At 43.2% G+C, this 24,540-nt stretch overlaps 1 pseudogene; it reads right to left on the bottom strand.

The window, feature by feature from the left end:
* Positions 1–274: 274 nt before the first annotated feature.
* LOC136491753 (uncharacterized) lies at positions 275–23,543 on the bottom strand (annotated as a pseudogene).
* Between the last annotated feature and the right edge of the window lie 997 nt (positions 23,544–24,540).

Genomic DNA, 24,540 nt, shown 5'->3' with positions numbered 1-24,540 from the left:
TATATTTGCATGCACGAGAAAAGCAATATTTGTTGCAGTCTACCAAAGTCATCACACGCTAATAATGTATACATAAAACAAAGTTTCTTCCACTCATAGCTAGCTCGGTACCATGACGTACTCCTCTAATAATCCTCGTGGTTTAGCTCTAGCCTGGCAATATCTACGAGATCTCGGTACTATGGTCGATCTAATTCTGACTCCAGATCAAAATACTTCCCATCGAAGTGAATTATTTCTTTCATAATGAACCGGCTAAAGTCCTCGTAAATGTTCATGAGCTCTTGATTCTGGAGGCGCCTACCCGTGGGATCACACTTGTATACCTGCAAAATATAATAAGTCATCATAATTTACAACTAACCAATACATAGAAGGCATAAGTAGTGACAAAACTTGACATATGACTATTACTTACTTTGGTAGGGTTGTTGGTGTATCTCCCATTTTCTATGAGAAACTCGCACACATAGTACCCACAGTGCACCGATCCTGGTGGTTGCTTGTGGCACTATATATATAAGAGTTCGCAATTGGTTACTACATAGTTGCTACGTGTACAAACATAGAAGACAAATATATGTATGCTTATTTAAAGTTTACCGGATAGTTACTTTGCACATGTAGTGGTTTTCTGGCTTTTTTTTAAATCATACCATCCACCCTTGAACTTATAGAACTTGTATGCCCTGCAGAGCTTGAATGAATTCAACAAGTCATATCCAAACTCTCATAGATAATATAGAAATGTGGAAAAGCACGCATGCAAATCTTGACTTACTGTTGTAAAATATCGATGAATTTTTCATAACTACTCTATGGGAAATCTGTAGAGTCAAGGACCAAAATTTGTGCCTCGTAGAGCCAAATGTACATACAGACCTAGTGGTCCCTACACGGATTCAATGAAGCCATGTGTTAAGATAGTAACAACTTTATAAATAAAAATTATTAAGGGAGTTTACCACCAACACATACTTGAACATGTATGGTGCACATATAATTCTCCTGTCCTGGTACTGAAGAAATGCGTTTCCTAGGTAGGTGGCCACTGCAGTTTCCTACTTCTGCTGCTCCTGCACTCTAATTTTTACTATTTCAGCCTCGCTCTTGCCCACAAACTTGCCATGATTAGGACCCATAACAACTGTGTGCTCGCTCTCGCTTATTCTTAACGAGTTGAGATACCCAACCTTTTTCCCCTCGTGAAGAAATGGATCCTCAGTGAACCGCATCTCCTGGTCGGTGTCGGTGCGGGACCCACAGGATACCCCGCAAGGAAGGGAGAAGATCTAGTCAAACTAGGATTCTTCCCCTGTAATCTTAGTAGTAGTATTATTCTGTAATCCTACTAGGAACTCTCATTGTAAACCGACTAGGATTCTGACCTCCTGACTATATAAAGGAAGGCAGGGTTCCTAGGGATGGTGATGGGAGATAACGCAACACAACACTTTACAATCAATCCAATGAAAAGGCTAACGCTGACTGGACGTAGGGCTATTACTTGATCAAAGATCGAGGGTCCGAACCAGGATAAATTGACTGTCTCTTGCGTTTACCGTCGAGTTCTGCATACGCTGAAGCCCGAACATATTGCCCTGGGTACCCCCGTGGTAGGCTATCGGTGGTCAAACATCGACAGCTGGCGCGCGCCACACCCAAATGGGAGTACTTTTTTCTTCAAAAAGGTACACACCACATGAAGATCTCATGAAGCGCTACACGGTTTCGCTCAAGAAAGCACTCGGACAACGCTTGTTCCTGCTCGACAAGACTTGAAGGAACAAGACGAGGCTTCCAGAACTCAACCATGAAGTGCTTGGGGGCTTGTCGATGCGAGACCCATGGGATACCCCGCAAGGAAGGGAGAAGATCTAGTCTAACTAGGATTCTTCCCCTGTAATCTTAGTAGTAGTATTATTCTGTAATCCTACTAGGAACTCTCATTGTAAATCGACTAGGATTCTGACCTCCAGACTATATAAAGGAAGGCAGGGTTCCTTGGGACGGCGATGGGAGATAACACAACACAACACTTTACAATCAATCTAACGAAAAGGCTAGCGCCGACTGGACGTAGGGCTATTACTCGATCAAAGATCGAGAGTCCGAACTAGGATAAATTGACTGTCTCTTGTGTTTACCGTCGAGTTCTGCATATGCTGAAGCCCGAACATACTGCCCTAGGTACCCCCATGGTAGGCTATCGGTGGTGAAACATCGACAGCTGGCATGCCAGTTAGGGGCTTTCGGCGACTTTGCATCCGAGAGCTCGATGGACCTCGATAACATGATCTTCTCGAAGGGATCAACCTTCATCTTCGATTCGTGGATCTATGAGGCAGGCGACAATGGCAGGCTCCAAGGCCGTCTCCTCGAAGATTTGGATCATCATCAAGACCTTTTCATTTCGGCGACAACAACAGATCAACTTGCTAGAAGATTCGCACAGCTTGTGATGTCCAATCCAACTTAGATTCCGTGGCTTCACGCATCCGATTCAAACTCAGGTTCCACCTTCGAGATGGGGTCTTATCCGAGTTCTTTCAGAAAACCAAGTTCTTTTCCGACAAGGCTCCAGAACACGACATCAACCTATCAAGAATACAACTCGGAGTACTTTAAAGAAGACGGGTCCTTTTCCGTTCGGTCTCGGCAACATGGCAACGTCTTATCGGGCATAGCTCGAAAGATTTCTTAATCCAGTGCTTGGGATACCGCTGACAGGAGCTCAGAAAGGTCTCGTACTAACCATAACATCTCAAGACTGCATCATCCACTGGCCAGGTTCTGTTCCTGAGGATAGCAGTACCCGGCTAGTTGACACAACAACAACAACAGCTCTACCCTACCAAGAAGGAGACTCGATCTATGACCCTGAAGCCTCTACTGAAGTTATCAACAACTCTAACAGTACGGAAACCAACACTGATGATAGAACAACTCACGCTCAAGAAGTATTCATGATTCGCCGTCCTTGATCACCATTGGTCCCCCCCAGAAGTGCCCGATGTCAGGTCTTCAGATGAATCCGAATCCAACATATCACCATTTACCTAGGGGCACGATGGTGAGACCGAGAGTCAGAGGCAAGCTAGAGAGAGAAAGAACAAACTAAAACAAGGACGTCAACGCCGTACTAAGCAGTGCAAGGAAGCTTAGATCAGATATGAGTCAGACCTAGTCGAGTACAATAGAAGAAAATCAGAGCGAGAGCTCAAAGAAGGACGAGCAGCGAATACACCCTACGATAAGATCTGAGAAGCACTAGAAGAACTCAGGGCGACTTCATATCCCAATGAAAAACAAGAACAGCTCCAGGACTTCCTCCGATCAACAGTCCTGAGGACACAGGATGGAAGGGCCTGCTCAAGACTACCTGATAGGTCAACATCTCATGAGTAGGAAGATCAAAATCAAAGGAAGTCCGCTTTCGAGAGACTTGGAACAAGTGGAAGTCACAACAGAGAAAGTAGAAGAAATCATAGTCAAAACGACAGAGTCGAACAACCAAGAAAGGCCAGAAGCAAAGCACCTACTCGGACAGCCACGCAAAACTACTCTCACCAAGAAACAGTTGGCAAGAAGGGGGCGCTGAATCAGAATACACAGAAGCCAGAACGCACGATAGATTCCCCTATTTTGCAAATAGACTTACTTCAATACGACTACCTCACAAGGTCAAGCCGTCCAACCACTCCAAGTATGATGGCAAGACTGAACCAAGGCAGTGGCTCAGGATTTACTCGCAATTGATTGAATTGGCCAGAGGAGACGATGACATCAAGACCTTGTTCTTTCCCATGGCCCTAGAAACCATGCCCCTTTAGTGGTTTGACAAATTGAATCCAGGATCAATCAGAAACTGGGAGGACTTGCAAAGAGCTTTCTATGAAATTTTCACGGGTATCATTACACACCCAATAACCCATACAGAGTTAAAAGGACTCAAGCAGAAAGGAGTTGAAAGTCTTAGAAATTACTATCGATGATTTGGCGAACTATGAGCTCAAGTACATGACATCACCCAACGAGAAGTAATCAAAGCTTTCTCTCATGGAATCATGGCCAGGTGGCAATTTCAAGACTTCTGCAAAGAAAACCCAAGAAACAATGAAGAATTCAGATGAACAGTGGAAAAGATGATTACCGCAGAGGAAAAGACACAAGAAAGATTCCTAGATAGAAACAACCGAGACTACCCGTATAGGCAAAATCTTCAAAATAACAGACATCAGGAAAGAAAACATGGACCAGACAACACCATAGTAGTGACTAACAAATCAAGGAAGTTTTCCAAGCCCAGAAGGTGTGACGACATTGAAAACATGCATTGCATCTTGCACCCTAAAGGAAATCACACCATCGGAGATTGCTACACCTTCAAAGATCGATACACAAGGAAAGATAGGAAGGAAAATACCAAAGAAGGCAATCAGAAAAAAGAAGAAGACAACCACGAAGATAAGGGATTCCAAAAATCCAGGGGGATAGTAGCAGTAATCTTTGTCGAGGTTCTAGATTTCAGAAGCAAACATCAAGAAAAGCTAGCGTTACGAACCATCATGGCAGCAGAACCGGCTACTCCAAGATATCTCAATTGGTCACAGTATCCAATCCAATTTTCAAGAGAAGACCAATGGACTAGCATAGGAAACGCTGGCCATTACCCACTGGTTCTAGATCCAACTATTGCCGGTATGACTGTTACGAAAGTACTAATCAACGGGGGAGCCGGACTCAACATCATTTTTTTAGAAACTCTAAGGAAGATGGGACTACAACTCGCCAAGATGATTACACCAACAAGCATGCCTTTTTATGGCATAGTACCCAGCAAGATAGCAATGCCACTTGGACAAATCACTCTACCGGTTACTTTTGGGACTCCCTCGATCTACCATACAGAGTTCATCAAGTTTGAAGTTGCGGACTTTGATTCATCATATCACGCAATCCTTAGGCGCCTAGCAATAGCAAAATTTATGGCAATACTGCATTATCCATACCTGTTGCTTAAGATGCCAGGGCCTAACAGTGTCCTTTCTTTTCGGAGTGATTTGAAGCGCGCTTTTGACTACGATGTTCATGCAATCCAAATTGTAGCAAAAGCACAGGCCACCGATAGAAGAAAAGAAATAGCCACTGTTGCAGCAGAAATGAGCCTAGAAGAGCTAGTGATACCGGCTAAAAAATCCCACCATCCTAGCACCACCAAAAGAAGTTGACGTCAAGCAAATCGACCTAGGCACCGGTGATCCCTCCAAAATGGCAACCATCTGCGCCCACCTCTCAGCAAAATAGGAACTCGCGCTCACCAACTTTCTTCAGGACAACAAAGATATCTTCGCTTGGAAGCCGACCGACATGCCAGGGGTCCCAAGAGAGTTGGTTGAGCACAGAATTGATATCAATAAAGGCTCCAAGCCTGTGAAGCAACGACTACGACGATTCTCACCCGACAAGAAGGCAACAATTAAAAAAGAAATCATGAAACTAATGGCAGCCGGATTCATTAGAGAAATCCTCCATCCAGATTGGCTAGCAAACCTAGTTCTAGTACAGAAAAAGAATACGGACGAGTGGCGCATGTGTGTCGACTACATAGACCTCAACAAACATTGCCCGAAAGATCCGTTTGGGCTACCATGCATTGATCAGGTAGTTGATTCAACAGCAGGATCTGCCCTATTATCCTTCCTTGATTGCTATTTAGGATATCACCAGATCGCATTAAAGGAACAAGACCAGAGCAAGACATCTTTCATCACTCCATTCGGTGCCTACTGCTACAAAACCATGTCATTTGGACTCAAGAATGCTGGTGCCACTTACCAAAGAGCTATCCAAACATGCCTAGGTGATCAGATTGGCGAAAACATAGAGGCATACGTGGATGATGTAGTAGTAAAGACAAAGAACCCGGATACACTAATTGAAGACTTAAAGCAAACCTTCGAAAACCTAAAAAGATGGAGGTGGAAATTGAACCCAAACAAGTGTGTATTCGGAGTTCCTTCAGGACAACTACTCGGATTCTTGGTCATCATGGAATTGAAGCAAGCGCCAAGCCAATTCGAGCCATAACAAAGATGGGCCCTCCTCGAAGTGTCAAAGATGTGCAGAAACTAATAGGCTGCATGGCGGCCCTTAATCATTTCATATCAAGACTGGGCGAAAAAGGGTTACCTTTCTTTAAATTGCTAAAGAGGACAGACAAGTTCGAGTGGACAGAAGAAGCCAACGAAGCTTTCAAAAAGCTCAAGGCATACCTCACCTCCTCACCCGTTCTCACACCTCCGAAGAAATACGAAGACATGATGTTGTACATTGCGGCAACTTCTACTGTGATCAGCACAGCGATTGTCGTAGAAAGAGAAGAAGAAGGGCGTATATATAAAGTACAATGCCCCGTATATTACATTAGCGAAGTACTATCAGAATAAAAAATCCGGTACCCACATGTGCAAAAATTACTCTACGCCCTCCTGATCACTTCACGCAAGCTTCGGCACTATTTTGAAGGCCACAAGATTACCATGGTGACAGATTTCCCACTCGGAGACATCCTGCATAATAGAGACGCAATAGGGCGTATATCTAAGTGGGCAGTTGAACTTGGTGCTCTCAATATCGATTTCACCCCATGGAAGGCAATTAAGTCTCAAGCCCTGGCCGATTTTGTTGTCGAGTGGATAGAAATTCAACAACCTATGTCAAGTACCATCCTTGATCATTGGAAGATGTACTTTGATGGATCACTCAAGCTAGGCGGAGCCGGTGCAAGCGTCCTCCTCATTTCTCCAGACAGAAAACAACTCAAGTACGTCCTTTAGATATTATGGCAAGTTACAAACAATGAAGTAGAATACGAAGCCCTCATCCATGGGCTATGAGTGGCAATTACCCTCAGAATCAAGCGTTTACTCATATACAGCAATTCAGCAGTAGTCATCAATCAAGTCAACAAAGATTAGGACTGCACCAAAGAAAACATGGGCACCTACTGTGCTGAAATACGAAAGCTCAAAAAACATTTTCAAGGATTAGAAATTCTACATGTCTTGCATGATTCTAATGTCACGGTAGATGTCCTCACCAAGCTTGGATTAGACAGGGCAAAGGTCCCACCAGGTGTATTCATAGAGGAGTTATCAGCTCCCTCTATCAAACAACCCGGTGAGATAACCCCTAAAATCTCAGCTAAAGGTACCCAGATCTTGGTAATCACCACCTCATGGACCCAGGTTTTTATTGATTACATCAAAGAGAATAAGTTGCCAGCAGAAAAAGAGGAATCTACCCGAGTTGTTCACATAAGCAAGAACTACGTCCTAGTGGGAAACAAACTCTACAGAAGAGCCGTATCATTAGGAGTACTCCTAAAATGCGTCTCATTTGAAGAGGGCAAAGAGATCCTAGATGAAATACACTCAGGTTGCTGTGGAAATCACGCCGCTTCAAGAACACTAGTTGGCAAAGCATTCCAAACCGGTTTCTACTGGCCAACCGCTTTGAAAGACGCAGAAGAACTCGTCAGAAGATGCAAAGGTTGTCAAATGTTCGCAAGACAAGCTCATGTGCTAGGTCACAATCTCATCTGCATCCCACCCGCTTGGCCTTTCTCCTGCTAGGGGCTAGATCAAGTAGAACCTCTCAAGAAAGCAAAAGGCAGTTTCGAGTACATCTTCGTAGCAATCGACAAGTTCACCAAGTGGATTGAATACAAACCACTCGCAAAATACAGCGCAGCCAAAGCAGCCGAGTTCATCCAAGACATTATGCACCGCTTTGGCATGCCCAATCGAATCATCATAGATTTGGGTTCTCCCTTCATAGCTGCAGAATTCCAAAGTTGGGCACATGACTGTGGCTTCAGAATAGATTACGCATCAGTCGCACATCTAGAAGCCAACGGATAGGTAGAAAGGGCTAATGGACTCATACTAGCCGAATTAAAACCAGGATTGTATAAAGAACTAGTGGACTATGGATCAAAATGGATTGAAGAATTACCCAAGGTCGTATGGGGGCTACGGACTCAAATAAGTAGAGCCACCGGATACTCACTTTTCTTCGTAGTTTACGGATTAGAAGCCGTACTACCTGCCGACTTGATCTGGACGTCACCAAGGATAGAACAATATGACGAAGGCACATACAAGTTGGTAACTGAAGACGAAAAAGAAGTCAACAATACATGGCATATCAGCTAGCTAAGAAGATTCTATGCATGAAAACAACTCATGGGAAAGTGTATACACAAGCCACAAGAGATCAATGTTCATAATCAATAAAGATGGTGCTCATCAACAACATATGTACTATTATGACTTATCAATGTTCATGATCAATAAAGATGGTTCTTTCTCGACAACATATGTCTTATTATGGCTTTCCCTGAGTTGTTTCCAATGAGCATACCGGCCGAAAGCAAAAGAGCTAAAAAGATGCTTGAGCCCGCTGATGAGGGTAGCTAATAAGCTAACACCCGAACAAAAAAGCAAAATGGCTGAAAAGACACCTAAGCATACCGGCCGAGAGCAAAAGAGCTGAAAAGATGCTTGAGCCCGCCGATGAGGGTAGCTAATAAGCTAACACCCGAACCAAAAAGCAAAATGGCTGAAAAATGCCTGAGCATACTGGCAGAGAGCAAAAGAGCTAAAAAGATGCTTGAGCCCGCCGATGAGGGTAGCTAATAAGCTAACACCCAAACAAAAAAGTAAAATGGCTGAAAACACGCCTGAGCATACTGGCCGAGAGCAAAAGAGCTAAAAAGACGCTTGAGCTCGCCGATGAGGGTAGCTAACAAGCTAACACCCGAACCAAAAAGCAAAATGGCTGAAAATATGCCTGAGCATACCGGCCGAGAGCAAAAGAGCCAAAAAGATGCTTGAGCCCGCCGATGAGGGTAGCTAATAAGCGAACACCCGAACCAAAAAGCAAAACGACTGAAACTAAGCCTGAGCATAAATCAGAGCAAAATGACTGAAACTAAGCCTAAGCATAAATCAGAGAAAAACGACTGAAACTAAGCCAAATGGGAGTACTTTTTTCTTCAAAAAGGTACACACCATGCGAAGATCTCACGAAGCGCTACACGGTTTCGCTCAAGAAAGCACTCGGACAACGCTTGTTCCTGCTTGACAAGACTTGAAGGAACAAGCCGAGTCTTCCAGAACTCAACCATGAAGTGCTCAGGGCTTGTCGGCGTGGGACCCACGGGATACCCCGCAAGGAAGGGAGAAGATCTAGTCTAACTAGGATTCTTCCCATGTAATCTTGGTAGTAGTATTATTCTGTAATCCTACTAGGAACTCTCATTGTAAACTAACTAGGATTCTGACCTCCTGACTATATAAAGGAAGGCAGGGTTCCTAGGGACGGCGATGGGAGATAACGCAACACAACACTTTACAATCAATCCAACGAAAAGGCTAACACCGACTGGACGTAGGGCTATTACTCGATCAAAGATCGAGGGTCCAAACTAGGATAAATTGACTGTCTCTTGCGTTTACTATCGAAATTCTGCATACACTGAAGCCCAAACATACTGCCCCGAGTACCCCCATGGCAGGCTATCGGTGGTGAAACATCGACAGTCGGCTTGTTGCATTCTGTAAAGCGCATGACTTTGTCAAGTACTTCATATGCCCTAACATTATATTAGTAATAAAACATAATTATGTATGAGTGACACTTACAGGAACCACATGATCACGAGCTGGACATCGAGTTTGTGAAGGTGAAACATCAACTAAATGTCCTCGAAGTCAACCATAACTTTGCTAGAGCCACTAATAAAAATTAGTGGTGGTACAACCACGCTGAAGGCATTGATCCCAACCCAAGATGCTCTCATATACCAGTCATGCAACCTCTTCATCGCACGTGAAACACAATGGAGTTCGCACCACTGGAGTAGAGGCCTGCCTGGCACATATTTATCAGTGGGGATATTATCGTAATCCTCTCTCGTTGGCTTTCGTATGGCGATCTTGTCGGAGGCAGACTTGGTAGCTTTTTCACTGCCACGTGTAACTAGTCTCCTTGTCAATCCGTCCATCCACTTCTTCATGGCCATCGGTGATGATGTCTCACCAATGGGTGTAACCATTTTTGGCATAGACTTAGCTGATCCTATAGCTACATGGCCTTTTGGTTCCGACGAGGCATCCTTCTTGCTTGGGGATGATGGTGGATTCAAGGTTATCGATGGTGGTGGGTTAGGTAGAGGCTCTGAGATGGTGTGGAGGCTAAACGATGGTGGTGGGTTAGGTTATGGTGATGGTGGTGCGTTACAAGATGGTGGGTTAGGTTCATGCTCTAAAGGGGTATGCGATGGCGGTGAGGCTACATGTGAGAACCCTCCTTCATCGTCCACTCCAAAAAATGGCATCGATGGAATAGGATCATTCAACCTTGAAAGGATCTAACAATGCCTAGAGGGGGGGGGGGGGTGAATAGGTGTATCTAAAAATTTACTGCAAATGCTAAGTTCAAATCTATCAGTCAATGTCGGAAATCCCAGCGTTTGGGTCGGAACTCCCAATGTTGTCAGAAGTTCTAGTGCAAACGTTAGCAGTTTCGACGCCTACGTGAACTACAAAAGTAGTGCCAAATTTAATTTTGCAGATAAATAATCTTGCAACCTCACTTCCTAGTGGTTTGGTGAAGATGTTGACTCACTCCCTTGATGCCGTAATGCCTCCAAACCGTAGATCAAGTCCAAACCCTAAAATAGAAGTTTGGGAGAGAAAGAGACAAACAAATACAAGTAATCTCTAGCAATCACAACAACAATAACAAGCACATGGGACACAAGGATTTGTTCTGAGGTTTGGCAACCCCACAAAGGAGCTCCTACGTCCTCATTATTGAGGTGACCACCAAGGTTGGAGTCTCTTCCACCTCCTTGCCTCTCTCAAAGCGACCACAAAGGTCACTTGAGCTTTCCACTAAGCAATCGAAGGGTGATACAAACTTCCCAAGGCTCTTCCACAAGATGAAAGCTCTTGGGCAACGCCTAGCCAGCTAGGGGCAAAGCCTCAAGAGTAATAGACACAAAATCAACTGGCTTGACGAAGAAATCAAGTGCTCAAGCTTGCCAAAGTGATACTCTCACTTAATCCACTCTCCTTTCACTCAAAACCCTAAGGGAATCGAAGATTAGAGCAAAGGGGGAAGGAGAGGGGTGCTTTAGTTGCTTGGGAGCTATTGAGCATGAAGTGGGTCAGCTGTGAATGAGTCCATAATGGTTAGAAGTGAAGAGAGGGGTATTTATACTCCAAGTGAAAATCTAACCGTTCAGATCTACGTTGGAAGTTCCAACGTAGATCTTAGGACTTTCGACATTAACAGAAAGGATTGTTCACACAAGGACAGAAGTCCATGCGTGCAAGTCAATGTCAGAACTCCCAATAAACGTTAGAACTTCCGACGGTTGGAACGTCCGACGTATGTCGGGACTTCCGACGTGCATAGTTAAACAACGAGTAAAGCTCAAGGTGTCGGGACTCCCAACAAGCTTTGGGACTTCCGATGGTCGGAAGTTTTGACATATGTCGGGACTTCCAACGAGCACAGATAGCCAGACAGTCAGCACCACCAATGTCGGGACTCCCGGCTTGGGTCTGGACTTCCGACTGTTGGAAGTTTCAACTCACGTCGGGACTTTCGATGTTCATAGTCACTGCACAGGCTAAGTGATCGGGAGTTAGAACTTCCGACAAAGGTTGTGACTTCTGATGTCGGGAGTTCCGGCATACGTCGGTACTTTTGAAATCGACAGTCACAGAAAAATAATCTACATGCTCGTAGAGTGCTAGAGTGCCTCTCTTTTGATTTAATTATTATGCTTGAGCACTCTATCTTTCTCAGAACAACTAAATTTGCATCCCTCTTTATAGTGCGGTGGATCCTAAACTCAAAAGCAAAAATAAAACCTTTGGAGAGCACTTTGAGTTCGTCCACCTTTACAACTTCAAAAATTGAGGGATACCATTTCATCTTTATCAACTCTTTGATTCTTTCATGGGACTAATAGCTGCAACGTATCTCATTAAGATCACATTAGTCCCTAATTTGGATGTCATCAATACACCAAAACCCACATAGGGGGCAAATGCACTTTCAATCTCCCCCTTTTTGGTAATTGATGACAACCAACTTAGGCTTTTATAAGAATGAAAGATTTTAAAGCTTTTGAACCCCAAAATTTATGAAGAGCTCCCCCTTAATGTATGCATGAATTTGAATTTCAATTAGAAACATCTATACATGATTTGCATACACCAAGACAAAAGCTCCCCCTAAATTTTGCAATCTATGGGATGCAACAAGTGTGTGTGAACAAATAGATATCCGTGAAAAGAAATGCAATATGACATATTATTTCACACAATAAGTAAAAAGGAGTATGATGGCCAAGATTTCAAAGTAAAAACTTGAAGCAACACATGGCCATCCAAAAACATCCACCATCACAAGTATAGACAAGTACAAGCGAATAAGATAGATAAATAACCATTACTTGTCCTACATTCATTCATCACAAACATATATATAAATTTGTCCATCACAAGCTAGCCACCACACGGAATAGTTCACACAAGCTAGAAGTTTTAAAGTCTTGAAAGGAAATAACCAACTAACTTATTTACAAGATATCAAAGCCTAACACTCCCCCTTTGTCAACAAGTGCCAAAAGGGGGTAGGCCGCATGAAAAACCAACTACTCATCCTCATAGTCATCATCCTCATCTTGGTCACTGTCCTCACCACCATCGTCGTCCTCATCATCATCTTCCTCCATGTATTCCTCATCATTGTCGGCGGCCTTGCCCTTGCCATGAGGGCGAGAAGCGACATCATCCTCATACGCCACACATGCCTCATCATATAATGCCAACGGATCACAAGGAGGCACAAACAGCGACGGAGGAGAGGACATAATACCTGCGTGCTGCTCTAAATGATATAGCTGCTCTTGGATATCATGCTCACGTTGAGCACTAGCACAATATTATCCAAACATATATGTAATTAGGAACTTGAACTTGTTGGACTTCTTTCTAGAGGAGGACGAAGAGAGGGGCTTAGCACTAGAAGAGCAAGCAGCAGCAGCAGGGGGTGAAGCACCACGGCGAGAGCAAGAACCCGACACACCTTTCCTTTTTGCTTTGGCTGCATCACCTTTCTCCCTCAGTTCCCTAGCAGCAATGATGGAGGTCTTGTTGGATATCTTGAGGAGCTTTTGCTGAGTGTCATAGGAAAATCAGATGCCAAATACTTGCTCAATGACATGCATAATGTATGGTGCATAGGGAAGATGCTTCATCGGATCCTTAGAAGCATCATGTATCTTGTTCCAAATGTATCTACTGATGGAAAACTTTTGAAACTCATCTCCAAATCACTGAAGCACCTTCTGTGAATCATCACGAAGGAAGGTGGAATCACCTACCTTGGGATACAAGATCTATCATAGGATGTTGTTCAGAACATAATAGTAGGGCTTCAAAAACACTATCTATCCATCTGCTGTGTGTCCATCAAGATACATATGTTGGTACTCCTCCAAAGTGACATCCTCATACTAAGTCAATTAAGTTGCAGTGCGGTCGGTGTGACTCAAACCAAGAAGGCGAGAGAAAGTGATGAAGTCCACCTTATAATGCTTGCCTTTAGTAGTCCAATGAACAATGTCAATAGCACCTATAGGGTCTCGCTCATGATGATAGGAAGCATAAAACTGACAAATAAGCTCATTGTTCTAATGCTTCCTAAACTCTAGCAGGTAGGACAGCCCCATTGAGTGTATATCCCAAACCATCTGCTCCAGCTCAGGTTCCTTGTACTTTCCAAGAGAGTATGCGTCAATGCACTTCATCTGAAGGACTAGTGGCTCCCTCTTCTTTAAAAACTTTTGATATAGAATGGAATCATAAAAGTCATAATGGAAGGGGTGCCAGAAACGATACTCAAGTCATAGATCCTTATCGTCCTCAGCATAAAGGTTCCTACCTCTTTGGGACCTGATGTCCTTAACCCAATGACGATAGTCCACTAGAAGAGGAGGAGTCCATCCACCAGCAGGATTCAGAGCCATGGTGGGCTCCCACATGATCGGTGACACACCCGTGAATGGAACAAGCTGAGAGACAAACCCTGGACTGCGAGTCAGGGTGCGTGTTGGTGGAGCAACAATGGTGCATCCGGCATGCTCAAGAGCTTCCTCTTCTTCATCAACAATTAGCATATCCCCAATAAAGGCTAGAGCAGGAGGAGGAGCGGCAGCCGATGACCCTTGATCATCACGGCGGCAGGTAGCACAGGAACCACTAGAACCACCACGCTGATAAGATGCCTTGGTGCGGCCAAACGGCTTAGGGACAGTGGCACAATCTTGGTTCTTCTTGGATCACTTTTCCCTATGACACGAGGGACTTCCACCGTCCATGACTGTGAAGAACATGAAGTGGAACTAAGAAACAATACAACGAGAAGCAAACGGACATCGAGAATGGAAGAAACATGAATGGAGTGGGCACCCTAGGGTCAGGAGTTTTGGCCAAAGTCAGGACTTCTGATAGGCAGGAGTTCTAGTCTGGCGTCTGGAGTTCTGACGGTCGAAACCTCAGATGTTCACTGGGACTTCCGGCACACAAGGTGACCATCCCATTCATGGGGCTTCAAATCACGACACTCATTCAAACAAGGAAGATAGAGGAGTAGAGAGAGAGAAAGAATGGAGTCAAAACACATGGTACATTGGATTAGGGTTAGGGTGCCATGGTAGTACCTTGAATCGAGGAGAGAGGAGACAAAGAGAAACAAAATCATAGTCGATGAACAAATCCACGAGCGCAGTCACCTCCACCAATGGAAACTCCACCACCAAACCAACGAAGAACACCAAGGCAACCGAGGAGGAGAGAGGGTGGAAGTCCTGAGCAACCGGAAGGGAAGGGGCCGAAACTCCCAGCGGTAGCAGAGCAGGCTGGAACCATGACGGGCGGGTAGGGGGCGACGTGGTGGCAGTGGCGCAAGGAGTTGCGAGGGCGGCGAGGAGGGGTGATGGCGGCGTGTGGAGAGGTGATGGGGGCATCAGGATGGGAGGAGGGAGGAAATAACTGAAGTAAAAAAAATTCGGGCTGGGTATAAATGAGTCGGGCAACTGACGTGGAGTGGTAAAAAAATCAGATCGCGTCAAAACTCTCTGTGTACGTCGGGACTTCCGACAGTCGGGAGTTTCGGCGCGAGCCAGGACTTTCGGCTGTCGAGAGTTCCGACCTATGTCGGGACTTCCGACACAGGGAAACTAAAAAACCCTCAAACTTGAACTCACTACACCATGTGGGGCACAAATATGATGGGCACTAACATTTTCACAAGTGACTAGATTTCATTCAACCAACACAAAGCAATAGTCACTTATGAAAATAACAAAATAGATTTTGAAAGTGGCGCACAATGTTTTCTTAATTCTTTTCTCCTAACTAGATCAAACAAAATGTGTGTGCAAGGGATCAAGCCATGTTACAAGAATCAATGATATTTAGTTCACTCCTCAAAGCACAAAATCTTGACTCATCTAGGGGCTTTGTGAAGATATCGGCTAATTGCTTTTCGATGCTCACATGGTGAATGGCGATATCTCCTTGGGCTTCGTGGTCTCTCAAAAAATGATGTTAGATGTCTATGTGCTTTGTTCAAGAGTGGTTTACAGGGTTGTTTGCCAACTTAATGGCACTCTCGTTGTCACACAAAAGTGGAATCTTGGTTAACTCACATCCAAAGTCCTTTAGTGTTTGCTTCAACCAAAGTAGTTGGGCACAGCAAGTGCCGACCGCCACATACTCAGCTTCGGCGGTGGACAAAGCAACGGAATTTTGCTTCTTAGAGCTCCAAGACACCAAGGATCGACCAATAAATTGGCAAGTCCCGGTAGTACTCTTTTGGGTTACTTTGCAACCGGCATAATCCGAATCGGAATAGCCAAGTAACTCAAAAGTGGAGCCCTTAGGATACCACAAGCCAAGATTAGGAGTGTGCACTAAATACCAAAAAATTCTCTTAACAGCCATCAAATGACATTCTTTTGGATTAGCTTGAAATCTTGCACACATGCACACGCTAAGCATAATATCGGGCCTAGATGCACAAAGGTAAAGAAGTGATCCAATCATGGAGCGATATACCTTTTGATCGACGTCCTTTCCTCCTTGATCAAGATCAAGATGTCCATTGGTTGGCATGGGTGTCTTGATGGGCTTGGCCTTGTCCAAGTTAAACTTGTTCAACATGTCGTTGGTGTACTTGGTTTGACTTATGAACGTGCCATCCTTGAGTTGCTTGATTTGAAATCCAAGAAAGAACTTCAACTCTCCCATCATGGACATCTCGAACCTACTTATCATAATCTTACTAAATTCCTCACAAAAAGCCACATCAGTACTACCAAATATTATGTCATCGACATATATTTAGCAAACAAAGATATCATTATTGACTTTGCGAGTAAACAAAGTAGCATCGGCCTTTCCTATCTCAAAACCTTGTTTGAGTAGGAAATCCTTTAAGCAATCATACCAAGCTCTAGGGGCTTATTTGAGCCCATAGAGCGCCTTGTCGAGCTTGTAGATGTGGTTTGGATACTTGGGGTCTTCAAAGCCCGGTGGTTGCTCTACATACACCAACTCGGATAGGGGGGCATTGAGAAATGCACTCTTCACATCCATTTGATAAAGCTTGAAGTCATGATGGGCGGCATAGGCAAGTAGAATATGAATTGATTCTAGCCTAGCCACCGGTGCATAGGTCTCCCCAAAATCCAAGCCTTCAATTTGAGTGAATCCTTGAGCCACCAACCTTGCCTTGTTCCTTGTTACCACGCCATGCTCATCTTGCTTGTTGCGGAAGACCCACTTGGTTCCAATCATGTTTTTCTTGGGTCTTTCCACCAAGGACCAGACTTCATTCTGAGTGAAGTTGTTCAACTCCTCTTGCATGGCTATCCTCCAATCCAGATCATCAAGTGCCTCTTCCACCCTATGAGGTTCCAAAGGAGAAACAAATGAGTAATATTCATAAAAACTTGCTAAATGGGAACATGTAGTTACCCCTCGTCGAATGCTCCCCAATATGTTATCAATGGGATGATCCCATTGAATGGATTGATGCACTCTAGGATGTGGCACTTGAGTTGATCTTTGGATGGGGCCATCATGATCATCATCATGGTCATGATCGATTGGAGGATCACAATCATGAGCTTGTAGAGGGTTGACTTCACTTCTTTCTTCATTGTTGAGTTGTGGTTGAGCTCGCTCATTGTTGACACCATCTTCATGAGAATGACCTTGTGCTTCATTTGATCTCCCATCTTGATTATTTCTTGTTGTGGAAGCTTCACCATGTTCATTGGATGAAACATGATGAATGGTTGGATCAAGATCATCATGCACAACATGGTCTTTATCTTCGTCTTCAATGGGCTTTACTTCACCAATAGCAAGCTTCTTGATTGCTTCGTGTGGAGCTTTTTCATTACCTACATTCTCAACATTGACTTGCTCTTTTTGAGAGCCGTCGGTTTCATTAAAAGTCATGTCTACCGCAATTTCAATCAAACCGGTGGTTTTATTGAAAACACGATATCCATGTTCGTTAGTGCCATAACCAAGCATGAAACCTTCATCAACCTTTGGTGCAAACTTAGAGCTTTTGGATTTCTTGTTAAGTATAAAACTCGTGGATCCAAACACTCTAAAGTAGTGCACCTTGGGCTTTTTACCAGTTAGAAGTTCGTAGGCGGTCTTTTCTCTTTTCTTGTGAAGGTATAAGCGGTTGATGGCATGGCAAGCCGTGTTGACCACTTCTACCCAATAGTTGGTTGGAGTCTTGTACTCATCCAACATTGCTCTTGTGGCTTCTATGAGCATTTAGTTCTTCCTCTCCACAACACCATTTTGTTGTGGAGTGTATGGAACCAAAAACTCATGCTTGATTCCTTCTTCATCAAGAAACTCTTCAATGTTGGTGTTCTTGAACTCCGTCCCATTGTCACTTCTAACTCTCTTGATTTTGACATCAAACTCATTTTGGGCTCTTCTTACAAACTTCTTGAAGATACCTTGGACTTCACTCTTTTCACGCAAAAAGAATACCCAAGTGAAACGAGAATAATTATCAGTAATTATAAAACCATATTTGTTACCACCAATGCTTATGTAAGCGATGGGTCCAAATATGTCCATGTGAAGCAACTCCAATGGCCTTTCGGTTGTCACAACATTCTTGATGGGATGTTTAGCTCCAACTTGTTTTCCCGCTTGGCATGCGCTACAAATCCTATCTTTCTCAAAATAAACATTTGTTAGTCCAAGGATGTGTTCGCCCTTCTGAATTTGGCCAAGTTCCTCATCCCAACATGGGCAAGTCGGCGATGCCATAACCAACTCATGCTAGATTTTGCCATTAGACAAGTCTTGGGATTTACTCTATTTGATGTGAAATCAACTAGATAGAGTTTCCCTTTTAAATGACCCATAAATGCAATAGATGAATCCTCCCTTCTATAGACTTCTACACCCTTATCCATAAAGAGACAATTGTAACCCATCTCACAAAGTTGTGAAACGGACAACAAATTGTATCTCAATGAATTCACAAGTAAGACATTAGAAATGGAATTATCATTTGATATAGCAATTTTACCCAAACCGAGGACTTCTCCTATTCCATTGTCACCAAACACAATATTTCCACTTTGATCATGACTTGGTTGAAATGATGTGAACATATCCTTTTCTCTGATCATATGATTGGTGCATCCACTATCCAACACCCAACTTGTTCCATCGGAGGAATATTCTTACAAAGACAAATTAAGCTTTTGTTTTAGGTGCCCAAAAAGATTTGGGTCCTAGGGGGTTAGTCACATAAAACATGGGCACCCAAACACTCCTCATAATTTCCTTTCCCTTTTGGGCATCAACATACTTAACCACAATCTTGCCATCCTTGCCCCAACAACACATATAGTCACTAGCATAGCACCGTGGAAGTGGTGCTTGTGGCTTGGGGACATCAGATTGCTTTGTCTTGATTGTCTTGGTACTTGTAGGTTGGATCTTTGGAATGTAGACCTTGTTGTTGGCCTTGCATATAAGCTCATCAAGAGCAATGCCCTTGTTGAACTTCACACAAGGCACACCATTGATCATGTTCCTTCCATTGGCCTTTCCATCATACCTATTGTAGCCAATGCCTTCCTTGATTGATGGGTGCCTTGATGACTTGTATATAGTCTTGTTAGATTGCTCTTGACACTTGCACCCATTCTTCAATATCATCTTCAAGCTATGAATCTCCTTGTCTTTCTTGTCTAACTCAACAAGGTTAGTTGTATATGCATTTACATCAATTTTATAGCACCTTTTACAACCAACACTACTGGAGACATTAGAGTCTTCGGTTGCCTTTGGAGAAGTTGAAGTGCTAGCCCAAAGAGTACTAAAGTTTAACTAAAGATTTTGGTATTTTTCTTCCAAGCTTGTGAGGCTTTCTTGAGCTATACTCTTCTCATTCTTAAGGCTAGCTACTTGATCATTAACCGAGGAATGTTCCTTAGTCAATTTCCCAATTGAGTTATTGGCTAAAGATAATTCTACGGTTAACTTCTCAACCTTCATCTTTTCCTCGGCGATAGATGCTTCAAGTGCAAGGTTTTTCTCTCTCTCTTGAGTAATTATATCTCCTTGCATCTCTAAGCATCTATCCCTCTTCTCTAATTTCTTCATTAGCATTTTTATTTTAGTGAAGGCCTTTTTACCAAATTTCTTTATCATAGTTGCTTCAATTTCTTCTATGTTCTCATCACAACTATCATTCTCATCACTAGAGGAAATGGGTGTAGTATGTACCTTCTCTCCTTTTTTCCATGAGGCAAGTTGGAGTGTAGTAGTCGTTGTCGATGAGGTTGGAGAAGAGCTTCGGTGGTGAAGATAGGTTGGGGAAGAGTTTTGGTGGTGAAGTTGAGTCGGGGAAGATCGTGGTCGGTGAAGAAGAGTGGTGGATGGTGATGTTTGCGGCTCTCTTCTTCTTCTTCTCATCATCACTTGAATCACTATCACTTGACTCCCATTCTTCCCCAAGATGAGCTTCACCTCTCTTCTTGCCTTTGTTTTTCTTGTCTTCATCCTTATCGTGCTTGTGCTTCTTTTTCTCATTAGGACAATCGGCTATGAAGTGACTGGTTTGACCACATCCATAGCAAAATCTCTTTTTGAACCTTCTCTTTCCATCACCATAGGTCTTGCGGTTGCTTTTCTTCTTCATAAACTTTCTAAGATTTCTAATCACAAATGCAACCTCCGCATTAGAATCTTCTTCTCCACTTGAGGAATCATCCTTCACTTTCTTCTTCTTTTCTTGACTTAAATCTAGACCTTCATGTTGTTGAGTTGCTTTAAGGGCTGCACTCTTGTTGAATCCCATTGCATTAGGATTTTGATTGTGAGCATTGATTGCATCTTTATCTAGACACTCATGATGCTTAAGTTTTGAAAGAACTTCTTGAGGGGTCATCTCATCATAACTAGGCCTTTCCATGATCACCGACGCTAGCATGTTGTTCTTGGCTCTATAGGTTCTCAACATCTTTCTAGCAACCTTATTGTCATCCCATTCGGTGCTTCCAAGAGCTCTTATGTGGTTGACCAATGCCATGAGCCTATCAAACATGGATTGTGTTGTTTCATTTTGCAAGAATACAAATCTTTCCAATTCACCATGAAACAACTCAATGTTGCCTTTTCTCACACTTTTATCTCCTTCAAATGACACTTTCAAAGTATCCCAAATTTGTTTTGCACATTCCATTCCATTCACTTTTCTAAACTCATCCAGAGCTAGGCTTGACACAAGTAATGCTATGGCTTGTGCATTTTGATGGAGTTTGTGCACTTCTTCTAGAGTTATCTCTCTATCTTCATCGGTAGGAATCATCACACCAACATCCATAACTTCCCAAAGTCTTGTGGCAATGAGATGCATCTCCATCTTGTAAGACCAATCTATGTATCTTGTTCCATCAAAGTGAGGTGGCTTGCTAATGTTGACGGACAGAGTATGTAGTGTTGAACCTTTCATGAGTCGTCCATAGTCAAAGCTCATGTTTGAATATATTCCCTTTCCATGAGCATGCTCACCGGCTCCAATATCACTAGTGGCATCTTTGTTTATTTCATTCTTGTCACTCGTATCATTCTTGCCACTTATTGCATCATCAACCTTCTTGCTCAATTCTTCCTTCATCTTGATCATCTCATCTTGCATCTTTTTCATTTCATCTTGAAAGAGCTTGGCTTGAGCACTCATCAACTCTTAAGCTATTTTCTTAGCCATTTCGACAGCAACGGCTTGCATCTTGTCAGACTCCGATATTGTTTCTTCTCTCACGGTGAGGCACAAAGAGAAGACCTTGCTCTGATACCAATTGAAAGGATCTAACAATGCCTAGAGGAGGGGGGGTGAATAGGCATATCTAAAAATTTACTACAAAGGCTAAGTTTAAATCTGTCAGTCAATGTCGGAAGTCCCGACGTTTGGTTCGGAACTCCCAACGTTGTCAGAAGTTCCAACGCAAACGTTAGCAGTTCTGATGCCTACGTGAACTACAAAAGCAGTGCCAAATTTAACTTTGCGGATAAATAATCTTACAACCTCACTTCCTAGTGGTTTGGTGAAGATGTTGAGTCACTCCCTTGACGCCGTAATGCCTCCAAACCATAGATCGAGTCCAAACTCTAAAATGGAAGTTTGGGAGAGAAGGAGACAAACAAATACAAGTAATCTCTAGCAATCACAACAACAACAACAACAACAACAAGCATGTAGGACACAAGGATTTATCTTGAGGCTCGACAACCCCACAAAGGAGCTCCTATGTCCTTGTCATTGAGGTGACCACCAAGGTTGGAGTCTCTTCCATCTCCTTGCCTCCCTCAAAGCGACCACAATGGTCACTTGAGCTTTCCACTAAGAAATTGAAGGGTGATACAAACTTCCCAAGGCTCTTCCACAAGATGGAAGCTCTTGGGCAATGCCTAGCTGGCTAGGGGCAAAGCCCCAAGAGTAATAGATGCAAAATCAACCAGCTTGACGAAGAAATCAAGTGCTCAAGCTTGCCAAAGTGATGCTCTCACTTAATCCACTCTCCTTTCACTCAAAACCCTAAGGGAATCAAAGATTATAGCAAAGGGGGAAGGAGGGGGGTGCTTTAGTTGCTTGGGAGCTGTTGAGCATGAAGTGGGTCAGCTGTGAATGAGTCCATAACGGCTAGAAGTGAAGAGAGGGGTATTTATACTCCAAGTGAAAATCTAACCATTTAGATCTACGTCAGAAGTTCTGACGTAGATCTTGGGACTTCCGATGTTAACAGAAAGGACTGTTCACATAGGGTCAGAAGTCTGTGCGTGCAAGTCAATGTCAGAACTCCCAACAAACATCAGGACTTCTGACGGTTGGAACTTCCGACGTATGTCGGGACTTCCAACATGCGCAGTTAAACAACCAGTAAAGCTCCAGGTGTCAGGACTCCCGACGTACGTCAGGACATTCGACGAGCACAGATAGCCAGACAGTCAGAACCACCGATGCTGGGACTCCGGGCTTGGGTCGGGACTTTCGATTGTTGGAAGTTCTGACTCATGTCAAGACTTCTGACGTCCACAAGCACCGCGCAGGCTAAGTGACTAGGAGTTAGAACTTCTAGCAAGAGTCGTGACTTCTGACTGTCGGGAGTTCTGGCATACGTCGAGACTTCCGACACCGACAGTCATAGAAAAATAATCTATGTGCTCGTCGAGTGCTAGAGTGTCTCTCTTTTGATTTAATTATTATGCTTGAGCACTCCATCTTCCTTAGACCAACTAAATTTGCATCCCTCTTTATAGTGCGGTGGATCCTAAACTCAAAAGCAAAAATAAAACCTTTGGAGAGAGCTTTGAGTTCGTCCACCTTTACAACTATAAAAATTAAGTGATACCATTTCATCTTTATCAACTCTTTGATTCTTTCATGGGACTAATAGCTGCAATGTATCTCATTAAGATCACATTAGTCCCTAATTTGGATGTCATCAATACACCAAAACCCACATAGGGGGCAAATGCACTTTCAAACCTAATGTCCCATCGAGGCCATAAGATGAACTCGTTGATAGCTTCATCGAGTTTCTCGACACCGTCAGGGGTGGGGATGACTAGGAAGTCATCCCTATGTCCTTCCATGACTGTCAACACTTCTACCCTATAGTACTCCTCTGGCATTTTCTTGTTGTGATAGTCGTGGCCTAGGATCACCATACCAGTGGCAACTTCTATCGTACGGATATTGGTGATACCATATGATATAACTAGGAAGTAAGCTATCGGTGCGACTATGTCATAAACTGCATAGTGCTCCCTATTTGCCGTAGATCCGATACTGCTTAGAACTTTTGGAGAATCCAAGGGTTGCGTGATGACCATCTACATCTATGGCGTATGTGTGATCATCTGTGTTTGCTGCATTGTCAGCACTTGTTGACTTGACATTACACTAACCAATTATTGCCTTATCTCATAATAAGGATTGGCCATGATTTCAACCAACTTCTATTTGATTTCTTGCTTAGCCTTCTCCTTAAAATAATCTCTCATAACTTCCTTATAGCGGTTGCATTTTCTGTACATCTCGGCATGCTCAGGAAATCCTTCCTTCAGAACTCATAAAACTAAGCATTAATTAGGCCATTATAATTATTATATAAACAAGTTGATTATAAGCACATTAAGAAGGTAATTAGGTTGCCAAGGAACAACAAGTGTTGGGGTGTCCCAAGGTTCACAAACAATGTCCAAAATACACCAAAGCTATTTAAGTATTTTCCTAATTCTTTTTAGTATTTATTAATCAAAGAAAAGACATTTAAATTTACTTAAATTAATTAACTAAGTTAGAGTTATCAAAACTGTACCAATTGTGGAGGTAGATATTAGCACATTACATTTACACAAAAAGTTTCATGATTAAAGGATTAATATTTTTGTCTACAAAAATTACATAAGGAGCATTTTTCTATTAAAAGAGATAATTTTTAAGCATAGCAAAACTACTTATCATGACCAACTATTATTTTTCTATGGTAGAGCATCTCATAAAAAAGCTACAGAACAAATTTCATAATTTTAGCAGGCATCAATAATTAGTTATGCATTTAACAAGAATAGCATCATTTAATCTTTTCTGGAAATAAAAAACCACCAAAAAACTTTTCTTACCCACACCAACCAGCCACTGAGGCTGATAGGTGGGCCTCGAGTCAACTACACAGACTCCCGCACGCTGCCACGATCGTCGGTACCTACATGCTCGTGGCAAGGTGGGCACATTGATCTAGGGCATTGGTTGAACTTCTCCAGCTCCACGGCGAGCTTGATGTCGGCCATGGCGGCTCGGTGGTGCACCGCCGTGACGGAGATGGCC

The sequence above is a fragment of the Miscanthus floridulus genome, chromosome 11, assembly GCF_019320115.1.
Source record: "Miscanthus floridulus cultivar M001 chromosome 11, ASM1932011v1, whole genome shotgun sequence".
Taxonomy (NCBI): domain Eukaryota; kingdom Viridiplantae; phylum Streptophyta; class Magnoliopsida; order Poales; family Poaceae; genus Miscanthus; species Miscanthus floridulus.
Note: the sequence above shows the minus strand (reverse complement) of the source record. Positions and strands in the feature narration are given on the sequence as shown.